Source organism: Neodiprion lecontei, chromosome 1 (genome assembly GCF_021901455.1).
Source record: "Neodiprion lecontei isolate iyNeoLeco1 chromosome 1, iyNeoLeco1.1, whole genome shotgun sequence".
Lineage (NCBI taxonomy): Eukaryota > Metazoa > Arthropoda > Insecta > Hymenoptera > Diprionidae > Neodiprion > Neodiprion lecontei.
Window position 1 is genome coordinate 38,355,961 of NC_060260.1, and position 13,897 is coordinate 38,369,857.

At 39.7% G+C, this 13,897-nt stretch overlaps 1 protein-coding gene across 3 annotated transcripts in view; it reads right to left on the reverse strand.

Moving 5' to 3' along the window:
- The window catches only part of LOC107227674 (tubulin monoglutamylase TTLL4-like), a 101,399-nt gene that overhangs the window by 69,968 nt on the left and 17,534 nt on the right, over positions 1-13,897 (reverse strand). The window contains exons 1-2 of one of the 3 annotated variants that reach the window (XM_046746350.1): positions 9,950-9,969; positions 8,567-8,613 (exon numbers count right to left, since the gene is read on the reverse strand). The gene's annotated coding sequence lies outside the window, so the exon portion shown is untranslated. Of the gene's footprint in view, positions 1-938; positions 1,012-8,566; positions 8,614-9,949; positions 9,970-13,897 lie in introns of those variants that run through there. The other 2 variants (XM_046746349.1, XM_046746351.1) reach the window with 2 other exon arrangements.

Sequence of the window (13,897 nt, forward strand, 5' to 3'; positions counted from 1 at the left end):
CGTTATTCTTTGCGATTATTCATCCGCTTTTTCCTCCTACGCGAGTGTAAACATTCGTTAATTGTATACCCTGATCAACAACATGCGGAAGATTTTCGAAATACGAGTAATACATGGTTTAAGTTTTTCATTTTCACGAATTACAGTTCAATTCGCTTTTCCATTTACAGTATCAATCATATCTGTGACTACGTAAGGAACCGTTCGTTTCGAAAAAATATGTGTACATCTTTTTTGCTGGTCGATTGATTTATACGTCGATCTGTCAAGTTTGAAAACACAATTATCGAAAGTCTCCTTTCGTTATCTCGGTGCCGCTACAAAGTTATTTTCCTCTTTCACCTTCCTTGAAAGAGAAACGTGACTAGGTAATTATTGTCCGTAAATCGACTGAAATCATACACCAAAAAGAAGAAGAAGAGAAAATAAAAAAAAAAGAGACAACGCAGAGTGGGAATAAATTAGAATCAGACTACGAAGGAAAGAGTAAAAAAATATTTGACAATATTGTATTGGAGTGTCAATATCGATGCAACATCGTTTTTGCAACACTTATTAAATCCTTCATATTTGAGAACTTAGAATGCGAAGTTCTGGATCTACACAAAATTCAGTTAATTTATCAAAAACTTAAGTTTCAAGTCCTTACGTAAAGATCCAAACCACGCCCATGACATCCATGAATCATGAGTCCAAGTCCGCAACGTATCGAGTATAATACCATAAGTTAATAAATCGGTAACAATGCTACCTATGATCTACCAAAAAACCTCTTATCCCATATCTTATTTCCTATCAAAAATATCCGTCGATCACTTTTCAATAATCTCTGAAACCTGCAACGCACAATGCGAGTAATAATTCACGATATCGTAGATAAGTAAATGCATCTTGTTCAACAATCTTTCACTCGTGTATGTATACCTAATTATTCTTACAGTAACATCAAGTTGAGTCCCCAGTTTTCTCCCCACCATCCATAAGTACTGCAAGTAAATCCTCGACAGATCGTACGTTGCGTTAAAAACCTCCCCCCTCCTCCTCCTCCTCCTCCTCCTCGCCAATCTCTTCAATTTTTCTCTCTCCCTCGTTCTCCTTACTCGGCGCACGAGTCCTTCCTCCGTCCTTCCTCATCGTAGCCGTCGCCTCGGGCCCCATCCCTCGGTCGGGGGGGGGGGCTCGCTCCGGGCACAAGTTGCGGGTCCGGGCCCCGCGTCCCTCCCCCCCCGCCTCACCCGCGCGAAGCTTGTGCCGCGCATGCGCCGGCTACCGTGCGCGTTGGCCGCGTGCTCTGCGCGAGCCGCGACACAAAGAAGAGGCAGGCTCGACCCTGAAGTTGCGCAGCGCGCGCCGCGCCGTCAGGCCCCGCGTATTTTTCTCCGCCCGGGCCCCGCGGCGCATGCCCTCGCATGCTTCTGCTGCAGCTAGATGCATCGCGCAGGCGCCGGCGCGGCTATATAAGGCCCCGGGGCCTCATAGAGCGGCTCATTCGATCACTGAGACCGAGCCTGATCGCCGTACAATAGCCGTTAGATTTCCGCGGCGCAGAATTAGCTGCATCGTAGGAAAATTTTCCCCACTGATTTCTGTCCGGACGTTAATCGTAATCTTCTCCCGTCGCGAATTTCGAGCGTCGAAATGTGCGCCGTCGAAGTTCGATCGTCGCTCGTAGGCCCCGATGCGCGGCGAGATAAGGCCCGCTTTTGGGGCCCGTCCGTTCATCGCGCAAAGAGTGCTGTCGTCGCGAGGGTCAAGCTGTGGCTTAAAAGGATCGGGAAGCACCCTTGTTCCACCAGCGATGAGGCCGTCGACTGGCAGAACGCCGCCAACGAAAACCGGGTCAACGACTCTCAGGTGCGTTGGGTCCAGTCCGGCATGACTTACACCCTTCGGGAACTGGCCAACGTCGTTGATGACAACCTGCTCAACGAGCTCCGCGAGATCCGGGCCCGAGTTCAGTGAAGATGATGATTCGAGAAGGAGGAGGAGGAGGAGGAGGAGGAGGAAGAGGAGGAAGAGGATGAAGTAAGAACCGAAATGTGATATCGAACAGCTTTACTTGAGCCTTCTCGGCTATAATAGTGACTTGAAAATAATTTGCTTGAGAGAAGAAAAACTCTACTATATTTGTTCATTTTCTAAACTCATTGATATTCATACTCTAATCGGTATTTCGTCGACATCTGATTAAACAACTTTAATCGTAAGCCTATCGATAATTACGGTGAATCGAATTTATGTCGTGTGTAGCGTGAACATGTCAATTTATTGTACGTTACTTATGGACAAAGATTTACCGAAAAGTCACCATTCTTTTCTCATCCTATTTTTTTTTCATCAACTTATTAGATTAGCTTAGATTTAGCAATAGTTATCGCTTAGCGAGTAGATTTAGTGTTTAGAATAAGCGTATAAATCACCTGCAATATTGCTCAAGCTTTAACTGCGTTTGTAATTGATAATGAGAATGAGTTAGTTCTTCTTTTTGATTCTCAATACACATATTACTTGTGTGTAGGTATTATAAAATAGTAAAAGATTTATGCGGTTTAAGCATAAGTCGTGAACTGTGATATTAGCTTCTGATCGATAATTTTTCGGTGTAGTTTTTAACGTTAAATTCATATATTTTAAGTAGACGAATAATAGGCGAACGTGTAAAATTGTATCGTTCGCCGACAAGGCCGCCCAGTGCATATTGTATAAACATGAAAATTCTGTGATGAAAAATTAGGTATATACATACATTAATACATATAATTTTAAATAATTGAGGAGTGATTTTCTATGATAATATAAGGTGCAATTGGAAATAGTTTAATTATCATCAATATAATTTTTATTATACGTACGATTCAACTGTGATAATAGCTTAATGATTCAGAGATAAAATGATCGACGATTACTGTCATACGTGATAAACGATTTTATGTACGGAAATTCTGCGATGGATAAGAAGCTTGAAATTCGGAGAACGAAAATTTTCGTACATTAGAATTAGAAAATATGATAAACTGTCTTCCAATCATGTGATATTAGGCTAAATGAGATAAAAAGAAGAATGTTCTTTTGTAGCTTTTAAGAGACAGAGAGAGAGAGAGAGAGAGAGAGAGAGAGAGAGAGAGAGAGAGAGAGAGAGATAGAGATATGAATATTGAAACTGTGATACTAAAAATCGTAAGGATTTTATTACAAAATTATATAAGACTAAAATTATAACGCTAGATGTAATGAATAATATTCGTTAATAAGGACTTATAGGATAATGAAAAACTTGGCTCGACGTTGTTTTGTGATATCTAGATAATTAACGATCTGAATCGAGAGTCGGCTGACCCAATCAGATTGATATCAGAAAATAATAATTGAATTCACGTGTGTCAAAATTGTCTTCGTTTGCTGTATGCTTTTGTATTTTAAAGGAAATATTTTCTCTCAAGGATTTCGAGTTCGTCTTCTATTTTGTTTTTTAAAACTCTTATTATGCACCATTTATTTAACGTTTTGTGATTTTTCGTATACGCATATATATACATATGTACTATTTTATAAACGTAATTCGTTTAGTTATTTTATTACGCACACTGTAGCTATTTTTTTTTTTTTTTAGTTTTGGTTGATTTTTGATTTTTTCGTTCGAATCTCATGATTCGTCTCGTATGTTATTCATCTTTTTGTGTCGTTTTGTTTCTTGGACAGCATGATCCAATCTCCTATTGATAATTGTGTGTGTTCTCATCGTTTTATGACTTCTAACTACAAATATACAATAAATTGTGTGAAATGAAATTATACCATGAGTTTTCTTTATCACCCCAAAAGAAATCTTTCCCAAATTCCTAAATCCTGCATCAAGAATTATTTTAAAATAAGACGAAAATAATAATTAACATCGCGAGTAGAAGAGAAAAACTGAAATAAACGATTAACAATTTTCTACGGTACTGTTTTTGGTTGCTTTTTCAAGCTTCGGATTTAAATTTTTAATTGCTCCTTGTTGGATCGTCGCCTCTTCTCTGCACGTTCGTGAAATTGAGAAAATAGAAAAAAATTCATTCGTCTAATAAAGTCTACAGTATGTAAATATTTTAGCACAACCTCGGAAGTATAATTTTTACACATTCGGACAATGTTTATTACGATTCATATCAAATTCCCGTTCCGATTACACGCGTTATCAAATTATTATAGACGTTATAAATTGCGTTGAAACTTGTACAAATTTGTTATTACAGTCGGCATTTAATTAAATCCCCTGCATAGGTAAGCGAATCACGGAATAGCTTTCTAACAAAAATTATAATTAGTAGGTATATAAACGTACGAATGCATTAAAATGCTTCGATACAAGATTATAATTACCGAAATGCTGTGTCAATAAAATCACAACAACAACAACAATAATAATAATAATAAGAAGAAGAAGAAAACGAGAGAAAAGACTTTCGCCCATCGCTCGATATGCTTTACGTCATGGCACGCTGAATATTTTAAATTAACAAATAAAACAAGTCCTAGGATGTATGCAATGATTCCTTTACGACTCGGGACGGAATGCCGCCGCTGTGTCGTTCCGTTAAAGGCCCATAAATTTTTCTCTATTTTTAGATTTCGGTCCTGCAGCCACGTGGATGGGCACTGGCACCATCTGTTACAAAAATTTCCAACCCTCGGTGTTTGAGAATGCTTCTCAGTTCCCGCCATCATCGGTAGATGTCTATCCCTTGCAAAATATTCCTCCTCGACTTTGAGTTTTTCCTCTGATAAGTTGAAATTTTTCCTCTACATGATCTTTCAATTTTGAAGAAATTTTATTTGCATCTTTTTAAACTCAATTACCATTCATTTTTTCACGACATTTTTCGTTAATCGGTGCAATTGCGACGCGTGCAGGAAATATTCGACTGAAATAAAAGATTTACATCACGCTGTGAATAAGGAAACACAAAAAAAGAAAAAAGAAGAAAAATCACGAAACGTTTAGTTACAGCTTTATCAAAATTTCATCGTAAAGTTGTATAGACCATTTTACAGTTTTTTTTTTTTTTTTTGTACCTTTCGTTTGCCCCGATGAAAAATATTTTACAGTTAAACGCCCGTCCGTCGTTATTATTTTTCAAAAATTGTTCAGCGATGATTTTCGGTATTCGAAAAGAACGGATGAAAAGGATCTTTTTTTTTTTTATCAAATAAATATCACGTCAGGCGACTGTAATTTTTCTACACAATATACATCAGGTGAAAGAAGCAAGGAAATGTTACACCAAATTAATCGTATCGTTGTTTTCCTTTCTTTTTCCCTGCTCGCTAGCAGAGGTAAGATAAAAAAATAAAAAAATAAAAAAAAAAAAAGAGAATGAAAGAAGGAAGAGACGAGAGAAGAAGAAGAACGTATTTGTGATCAGATTACAGCCATTACCGGTCGTTATACGGGTAGCCAAATATGCCCGAATCCCTTTATTGTACCCTGCAATTCAATTCAATTTTTCCATTTAGATTATCAGCCCGATCTTTCCTGATCCATCTCGACACCGTTCCCCTGAAAATGTGCCGTGTGCGTATAAATACACGTATAGAAATATCGTCACGGGTATAGTAATAAATACGTATAATAAACACACGCTCACGCATTCACGTATGCATGCACGTACGTTGTAGGCGTATATAACCAATGCAGTGTGTGCACTTTTTGCCCGTTTTGAAATCCGACACGACCACCATAGAGCCCCGATATTCTTCGCCCTGGAAATATCTTGCGCCGCACAAAAGATCACGCGCTACTTCTTCTTTTTGTGGGATCCCGCGTGTATAACGAGTACCTACTTAAATACCTTATACCTACGGCTACACCTAATCTCTTCAACCAAAGTGGCAAAGTATTGGGTTACGTTTTAAAAAAGAGCCAAAGAAGGAGGAGGAGAAAAAAAAAAAAAAAAAATAAAAAAGACTTTCGAAAATATTGTTAAATATTTTGCACCGTACGTCGTCCCTTTTTTCTTCTTTTCCTTATTCTTCTGCACGGGGCGGAAACAAGTCGAATTATACCTACTTAGGAAATTCCTACTTTATTCGCTCTTCCTTTCTTCTTTCGTTTCATCATTCGACAACAACTGATATTGTCTGTGAACGCTATTCAAGATTTTTCTATCTAGGTAGGTGCAATTTTGTGCACATAATTTATGGTGTTGGATTCGTTATTCTTGTTTTTTTCTTTTTTTTTTTTTACACAGATTTCAATTGTCTCGAAGAAATATCGATGAAAGTTTTGCACGATTCGATGAAACCTAGTGTTAATCAATCTTGCTAGTTTTTATAGCAGAATATAGAAAACCATTTACTTATTCTTTTTTCGTTTAACATGCATCACAAAAATGTGCAATATTTCAAATGCCGAATTTTTAGAGTTTTATTCACTTTGAATCGATATTTCTTCTATTATCGATTGAAATACGTCCAAACTTTTCTCACTAGCATCAAAATTCGTAAAAATTTTGTCTGTATCGATAATAATTTTCACAATTTGTCCATAATACGATTAGAATATGTACGAACTATTTTCCGGAACATTTTCCTCTTAGTTTTTAAAAACCTCGAAAAAATTTCCAATCTTCCGGAGCTATAAATAAAGGAGAAAAAGCTTTTCGAATCCACCTTGAAAACGATTTTCAGTTTTAACTGCTCTTTCAGGTCTATGACCGTGGGGGTAAAAATTCGCTCATCGAAGAAGAGAAAACTCGTATTTTTCCGCCAATTAGCAATTGCTACTAAGCTAAAAATAATCGAGCCCGAAAAAGTAATCGAGCACGATTAGATTGAATCTCCGTAATTTCGTATGTTTTCTAAACGGTGCACATAAAATCAAAATTTCGTAAATTATACTCGATTAATCGGGAAAAAATAAACGATTTCACCAAAAATCGATAGTTCTTGGTCAATCGACAATCATTGCCAAGACGGTTAGATCGTTTCGTGTGTGGAACTCCGATTTTCGATCTCGCAGAAACTTGTTTGAAAAAAGCGGCGTTCGATCTGCTTCGGAGGTCTGCGGAATAATGGAGTAGTTACTTTTTCACGGGCCGAAAACTCGGAGTTAAAAGGCATTCGAGTAACTGTGACTATTACAGAAAACTCGAAAGACTTCGAAGGTAGTAAAAGCGGCGAATGAATTTCCAGTTTCGATCTGCAGCGCAGTCACTTAAATTTCCAAAAGACTTCCAGACGACGACCTTCTATTATACATATACATATATATGTATATAGAAGAACGATTTCAAAGTTATTTCAACTTATATTTGCCACAATGACTTCGTCGTCCACGATCCCCCGCCTTTTGTGCATTTCGGTTAACTTGCAAGGGTGCCGGCGTCGAGATGTCGGTTTCGTTCTCGTCAAGTTTCCAAAAAATGCTGAAAAACTGTGCAATTGATGAAGAAAAATTGCCGAGCATAAAACACTGGCGAAAATAACGCCACTGTGTTTAATATTGGGGATTTTTCAATGCTTTTTACGCGACGAAAAAGAACTTGATTCCGGTTTTTGGAATCTCGTTCGGCGCCACTGGGCGTAGAAAATTTTCACACACAATGAAGAACCAAGATACTGCACAGCCGGCCATTGAACGACAATATTATATTGAGACAAATTTCTTAAAAATTTACCTTTTCGACTGTTGAAAGGGACAATTATTGTATTATTTGACGTCGTTTTAGGCTAAGAGCCGCAACAGCTCAGACTTTTCTGTAGCGCAACGTTTTTAAAGCTCACGGATGAGCTGAATCGAAGAATGGAGTGTTTCGAGTGTGGGCGAGAGGAAGAAGGAGGAAGAAAATCTGGAAGAAAATAAAATAACCGCGATGCAGGAACGTCGGGATGGAGAATTGGATATTTGTAAAATTTCTCGCGATTCTGTTGTTGTTATACCTGCAGCGTTGTATCCCACTTTTCCTTTCGAGAATGAAAGTTTCACGGAGATACATACGCACACGTCATTCGAATAAAAGCTTTAAGCACGGTGGCTATGTTGTTTGTGAAAATTGTAAGGACGCCAGATGCTCGGCGAGGATCGACGACGCAGTCGATAATGGACATATTAAGTCAATTTCGAACGTCATATTTCGTTCAAATACCTTTGGCTGAACCAACCGTGTGAACTTAGGCTCGGTCCAAGCCAGCTAGATACAGAAAGCGGGATATTATATTTTCACGGATTACGGATCCGGATTTGTAAACTACTCGCATTGCCAAAAACCCAAACTGCCAAGTCGCGCAGATGAACGTCGTAAGAAAGGGTTTCAGGCTTCCGTTTTACATCTCAAGTTTCATCGGAATATAATGATAGATTTTCACAATGATTGGTCGATTATTTTTAGGGTCAGGAATCAGCTTGTAATTTTCATGGTTCTGAGAAGGTGACGACAATGGGAACCTTTGTTGCTTTCATCTGATATTGCTGGATGAGCAACTGATCTTAGACTCCGCAGTGTGTTCTGCGAGTTTGTAGAAAATTTCGTACTTGATCTAATAAATGGAAAACAGTCAAGGTTTCAAGGCAATTGAACTGACTCACCCTATTAGGTTGCACCGTGGCGAACAGCTTCATGTAGAGACTTATGACTGCAACAAAAAGAACGATTCATGATAAGTTGCGTGATGGAAGATGACTTGAAAGCGGTTGAAATCGAAGACAATTAGCGAATTTCGGTAACGTTTGAGAATCTCTTGGTACGGATCGAATCTATGCTCGTAACGATTTATGACAAAGGCGGGATTCAAGTTGACCCGCATGAAGGAAGAATGAAAAAATAACGTATAAAATACAGAGACAAGGCTTTTCAGGTATGATTCGAAGGTTTGATATTTCGAGTGGACAGCGCCTCGTTCACTTCTTGGCTAGTCGATATATCTATACAGTATAATATTGCGTCCGTTGAATCGATAGGCGAAGAATCGGTGAACCGAGCAGTTTTGAGACCCTTGTAGAGGCGAGTTCCGAGCGACTCGTGGGTGAGGAAAGAGGGGCTTTTGGTTCGAGATCACGGGGCATAAACTCTGACAAACGAAGCGTCAGTCAATCTCCCCGACGGCAATTCTCGGCCCTCGGTTAGCTGCGGCATCATAGATGAAACCCAGAAAGTAACACACCGTAGAATTTATCTCCGGTTGAGGCATGAGCCAGCGGAGCTTTTCAAACACGGGAGTACAAGGAGTGGAAGAAGGGCCATTGTCAGACAGTCGAACACGTGCAGGGGCTAAAATCGTCAATCTACGTAAAAGGAAACCCATAGAAAAGCCATAGCCCTCTTATGGCGATCTTACGAGGGCTCGGAAACCTATACTAAGTGGATAATGGGCCAATGGTGCAGCCGCGGATCTCGGCTCACTTCACGGAGTGAAATCTCTAGCTGTTTCGACGGGGCGATCGTCGAATGTTTTCATTTTTTTCTTAGTATTCAATCTGAAAAAAACACAGTTTTGGAAAGAAAACGACAATTTTTCACGCAAAGGCTAGACGGATTCCCATACCGGCATATTACCGACATTCCAGCCGCTTCGTAGCTCAGACACGAACCCTTTCCAACTTTCAGTTTCTCTGTTTTCGGAATGTCGGTAAATTGTCGGTATAGGAATCTGTAGACAGAACTCTTCTTGTATAACTACTAAGACCGTTATTTTGCATCATATATCCTTGTACGTATCGCGATGATAAGTTGTACCACGTGTTATTCCAATTCCAGACAATATCGAAACCGTTGTTGCAACAATACCAATTTTACTAGATTTTCCTACAGTTGCTGTAGCAAATGACATTTTTTCAGTCTGTTATTGGCCTCAGCTACGCCACTGTCAGATTTACAGAGGCCAAAAACTCGGCCAATAGGCCAATGCCCATTGTCGAGATGCGGCCGCTATTGTGTCGGGGAATTATAGAAATATTTGTATCTTAACGCACACCACAGATTTCCGCCACAGCCGGCTGAAGAGCAGCTCCACCTTCTTCTTCTTCTTCTTCTGCTTCTTCTATTCCTTCTTTTATATATGCTTCCTCGTCTTCATCCTTGGGAGATTTCAAAACCAGATTACTTCTTCGTTTTCTTTTTCTTCTCATTCTTCTTCTTTATAGTCGGCACTCCATCACGCACTAACCATCCTGTTCTCCACTGCCTTCCCATCCTCCAGCGACAATTAGAAGACGCTCATTGTTGCTCTTCCACACTGTACTCGAGAACGATCGTTCTTCTCTTCAGATTATCTCGATCACTCGGCCCAGCTCTCGGTATTTCATTCGCCACCGATTGTCCCATGCACTCAATCCGAACATTACCAAGACTATTCAGTCAGACTAGAAGTCAGTCCAAGTAAGCTAGTCAAAGTCACGCGAAGTCATTCAAGTCACTCGAACTCGCAATCAGCGTCAGTTCGTCAGGTCAGAAAACTTCACTTGAAGATAGTTGAAACTACTCGAATTCATGAACTCTTGATGTATCCCGTTAACACTCTTTTTCGGATAACGATCAGTCCCTCGCACACTTCGATTTAGATACCGTCTCGTCGATGAGTGATTATTCCAAGAAAGCGTTACGCGAGTTGAAGTGCTATTTTAATGCGTGTTATCCATTCACGACGTAATTCGCATGGTGTATCGCAGTTTACATTTCGATGATCCTTGAACTTCTTGCTTCGGTTAATCACGCTACGCTTCCATACCAAAGGGTCCACGAATACAACCACCAGCCTGACTGACAGGCGTTACTTTCGGCGACCGTGGCGTGGTGCTGATTCTTATGTGTATACCAAACCCAGAAACCTCCTTGTGTCGACGTTCTTCACCCAGGCATCCACAGGTTTCGCGTTACGTTATACACATGTGCTCCAAAAGCGTCTGCAGCGTGTTCCGCACGTGGTTTTAGGGTAAACACATCCACTATATTTACACAATATACAGGGTGGTCCGTTAAAACTGGGATTCGGTCAAACTGGACCTATTTCTATTACATACAAGACACGAAGAAGAAGAAGAAGAAGATGTAGCATCAAAGGACATGTTACTCAAAGTGAGTTACAATATTGAGAAATCGAACGGTAAGTGGTCATTTCCTAATATCCAAGCAATTATCGACACAAAATACAGTCGCCTTCGTTAGCGAGCAGCGCCACGTGTGTCGGCTCTTGTCACATAGAATAAATATGTTCGGGAAAGTGAAACGAAACTGGAAAACCACGTGCTCGATCAAGTGGCTGCACATGAGAATGGTCCTGGTCAACCACCATTTCCGTCTGGCAAGAGACTAGAGCCGCTAATTGGAAGTCGAATCGTTAGCAGATTTCCGATTTCCAAGATGAATTTTGAATCTTTTCCCCGAGATTCGAGCCGAGGCTGACGAATTTATGAAGTCATTTCACATTTTCTTTTGTAAAAAGGAAGGATTTAGGGGACGAAGAAAGAAGATCTGAACGTAAAAGGAACGTGTGTTTGTAGAGGTCGCGACGCTTTTGGGGCAAAGGGGAAATTTTTTCGTCAAACTTTTTACATCCCGGTATACGTCCCAAGTCAAGTGCCAAATGCGATTATCGTGGTGAGAATTTTTTTCCGTTTCTTTGAGCTCGAGAGACGTCGAGGTGACAAAAAACGCAATCAAACGGTAGTTCAAGCCTGAGTTTAGTCGGGAGGGAAAGGTCGAGAAGATCGTGGGGGGGGGGGAGAATTTCGGTAATAAGTGTCTCGGGTGATGGTTTATGTATGAATTTTCGGCCCACTCATGTCTATTAATAGATAATCTGATCCACGACAAGGTCGTAAAAAGTTTTTAAGAACGAGGCGTTGCGCGGTTTCGGGAAGCCGACAAAAACCGTTGACCACGTGCAGGCGAACACGTGACGTCGTGAGAACCCGGTGCCGTGGTGGTTAAGAGGAGGAAAAAGAAGAATCGGGGAAAAGAAAAAAAAAAAAAAAAAAACGAACGGGTCCTAAAGATTAAATTAGGCCCATCGCCTCACAATCATCAGATTAAAATAGATCTTCCCTCGACTCTCGCCTCTCTTTCTCTCCCCGACCGCCTTTTTCTACCCCACGATTTTTTATAACACACCCCCTCCCCCCTCTTCCCCCTCCTCTATTTTTTTCCTCTCAGAAAGGATCTCGGGATTCCTCCTTTCTATTCCCTCAATTCCGGCTAATTTCGTTAACCAAAGACTTTTTCACACGTCTAACGAGCCGCGCGACCTGCTACCATCCGTCAGACGTTGCATCTACGAATAATGACCGGAATTTGGAAAAATTCTGATCGTCTTCTTCTCACCTGTCAGTCACATTTATAAAGGAGACACGTCAATGAAACTCTGAAACTTTTCCGTTCACGTGAAATTTCAAGTGGTATATCGATAAATTTTCTTTCTTTCAAATCACGTCGTATGTTCGTGTACTTGAAAAAGCTCCCCCCAGCATCACACATTTTCTCATTCGAAATTTGTAATAATTCTACAGATGGTTTTGGTAATTTGAGAATTGATATTACAATATATAATTATTAATCCGATCAACCCCGAAACTGTGTTTGCGAAAAAAAAAAAAAGAAAAAAAAAATAAAACGTAACAATTAAATTGAATTGAATAATTTTCTTCGTGAAAAAAACTTTCTTTTTCAATTGAAAATTCGTCTGAATATTACAAATATCAAATAAGTGGTATAATTTCATGGCTAATTATCGGATATAGTAAATTGGATAACAACTTATGTTTTTTACCATTACCAGAATAGCTGTATAACAAAATTGTTTTAAAATACGAAAAAACTCGCACGCAATTGCTACGTAACGCTGGAGGCTTTTCGAAAAGTAATCATTTTCGATATTATTTGATCTAACGTAAAACAAATACCTGTCTAATGAAAATCTTACCGATGGTTGACACTTCATCTCAATTGTAAAAATTGGAGTCCGACTGACTTATTTTGTAATTGAATAATAAATTGTTCGTGTTGCTGGAGATCCGTGTAACGTTAAATCGAGTTTACCATCTTTATCATCTGTCGTGCAAAATTATTTTTTGCTCAATCGTATCTACAGCGAGAAATAATTAGTCAAGGTGCGTTACGTATTGTAATTGTTGTTGCTGTTGTTGTTGTTGTTGTAATTATTATTATTATTTTTTTTCTCACGTGGAACGATAAAAATTGATTGAAATACCGATGAAAATTGGGGATTAATCGATATATCAGGTACGGGGTGAATTATCAAGGATCGCCGTTTGAAGCCGGCAAAGTTGCGAGGATCAGACGGCGGCGGGTTTCGCTATAAATTTTCACGGTAATTTCATACAAACGCGCCATGGGAGAAAGAGCAGCAGGTGCTTGCGGCCAGGCTCGCTGTTTATTACGAGTATGCGTGTGTGTGTGTGTGTGTGTGTGTGTGTGTGTGTGCGATCAATCTTTGACAAAGGGGTTGGGGTTGCGGCCTCGCGAGGGTTTCCCCTCGCCCATGTAATAACCCCATGAATATAATCTCGAAACGTGATATTTGCCCGCCTGATTGCAACTCGATATACATTATACGTATAATATACCTACCTACCTACACTAATCGCTGAGGGAAGTTTTCTTACAATTTGAAAAAATTCTTTAATACCGTGTGTATGTAGAGGAAATTCGATATCTCGTAGCAATTCATTGATTTCGATCCGAGGGACGCGTTTTTTTCACCTCCACCGCACAGGGGTTCAAGTTTCTCGTTACTACGCGCCGATTTTCTCCCACTTCGCGTTCCATCGCTTCCTAAAAATCTCCCGCTCGAAACGAATTTTTTGTGATTTTTATTCAATTTTTTATCGACTCGAATACGGGTTACAAAAATTCTTAGTCACATTTTTAATGTCAGAGAACAGTGATTTTTGTCGCCCATTTTT